Genomic DNA, 2,312 nt, shown 5'->3' on the forward strand with positions numbered 1-2,312 from the left:
ATTAAATTTGGTAGGTCTGAAAGAAATCAGAGGAAACTTTAAGCCTGATCAGTGAGCCTCTGGGGGAGGGGTGGTAGATACTAGAGATGCAGAGGCCCTGGATACTAGTTGGGGTACTGGGGGCTTGACCTTAGGAAAGATTTGGAATTTTAGTTAAGTCCAATAAAAAACTTTGGAGGGGTAACACCTAGTTGTCCCATTTCACCTGGGATATTTATTTTCCCTTTCTGGCAGAGTCTACACACAGCAGCAAATAGTTGCTGGATGCCCAGATGGAAAACCATTGTAATAAATTCAGGAATAAAACGTCTTTAAAGGCATGATCCCATTTTCAATGGAATAATCTTTTGAGAAGACAATGAGAGGTTTGATTTCATAAAACAGAGTCATACCAGGGGATATTCTTTGGTCACAGTGGTGTTGTTACCACCTAAGAGTTTTCTGTAATGCTTGACACCGCCCTCCCCCTTCCCACACACACGGAAAAGGACTGGACAGAGAGAGTCTGCTCTACAAACTGACTTTGGAGTTTAGAATCAAGACCCTAACCATTCATAATATTTTCTAATTCCCAATAAAATGGAATTTTAATAATTTTCTAGTTTAATAATTTAAGTAATAACTTATCAATGGATTTGATTGTTATTACTTTGGTTTTTGTTATATTGTTTTGTTTTTTAAGGGGTACCATTAAGCCTCTGTTTCGACCTATCACATCCAATTTAGTTGTAAGCACTGCTTCCATGCCGAAGTTTAACTTTCCATTGCAGGGACAGCCTAAGGTCATCTTCCAAATATAAGGGAAGGACCTGCTGGCTTGCTCTTTGTGGATTTTTTTGCTTTCTGACCAAACTGTTATAATACGACAGACCTTCAGCAGATCATCCTTTTCTTTGGGAAAGAAAAGTGTCTTTTAGTGTCCTGAAACACCTGTGCAGTATTTTCCAAAGGAATATTATGCTGAACTGGGAAAATAGCAATAGACAAAAAGGCCATGGCTTTTACATTATCATTTGAAAAGCTTTATGACATTTTATTAAAATTAGTAATTCTCAGTGGAGATGAAATATAGTTTATTATACATAATTTAGACATCATGGTTTGAATGTTTAAGTGCAACCAACACATCTTAAAGTAAAAGTGGAGCTAAGTATTCATGTACATTCTCAGAGAACACAGAAAAGTTTCTATTTCACCCTAAATCTTTGTTAGTCTTTCAAAATGAGACCATTTTAGCAACATTTTAAAATATGTTAGGAATACGAAAAGCAGATTTTGAAATACATAAAACAGGCATTTTAGGCAAAAATTCAGATTATATAGGTCTGTACCCTGAGGCATGGTCAACTATTTCCTGAAAGGGCTCGTGCCTACAGATAAAATAATAACCATAGGTTACAAATATTCTGCATCTCTCCCCTCTGCCCCACCCCCTCTTGGAGTGCTTTAATTAGAAAGATACTAACATAGATTAAAGTCTTAGCCATGCTCAATTCCTCCCTTGACCTGAAGAAAACCACAGCCATCGAGAAAATGCTGTGTTACAAAACATCGAAAGTTTTCTCCAAACGCACCAGTGAGCTGAAATGGAGTACCTGGGAAGTGGACTGCAAGTAAGAGGGAAAAGTGACCTCGTTACACACTCATGATTTGACTCGTATGTTCTTACCTTCTGGGTCAGAACATTTAAAAGTGTCCAGGGCACTGCTTCCATGCCGAAGTTTAACTTTCCATTGCAGGGACAGCCTAAGGTCATCTTCCAAATATAAGGGAAGGACCTGCTGGCTTGCTCTTTATACTTGCATTATGTTGGGTATTTATGTACAGGACACAAACTGCTGAAGCAGTATGGGATTCAAGCAGACCAAAAAGCAAATCCTTGCGTGGTACTTAGAGTCCAGCAAGATAAAATGATGGATCAAAGGATTATTTCTGCTTAATGAAGCATTTTGGGTTTTGAGTCATTGGGCTCAGTTTTCAACAGGATGTTGTACTCAAGGGTGGAATTTGGAAATTCCACTATAGCCATATAATCAATCCACTCTGATTAATTTAATTGAAACAACTCTTGATGAAGCCCTGGTGCTCTTATAATTTAAAATTTAGAAATGGGCAGGGAGAGGGATGGATGATGTGAAGGATTTTTTTTTCCCCCCTCTGAAATTAGCTTAGTGTATTAATTCAGAAAGTAGTCGGTTGCATCTGATTGTATGCCTTAGTAATCTGAACCATCTGCCTCTCTATACTAAGGAGTTCACCTCTTTAATCCAGCTTACAGCCCACAAACCACTCTTCTCTGTCATTATGCCCTT

This window comes from Sus scrofa, chromosome 1 (assembly GCF_054392235.1).
Source record: "Sus scrofa isolate SSC_HxYL_T2T_F1_AM1 chromosome 1, Sscrofa_HxYL_maternal_Yorkshire_Landrace_v2.0, whole genome shotgun sequence".
Taxonomy (NCBI): domain Eukaryota; kingdom Metazoa; phylum Chordata; class Mammalia; order Artiodactyla; family Suidae; genus Sus; species Sus scrofa.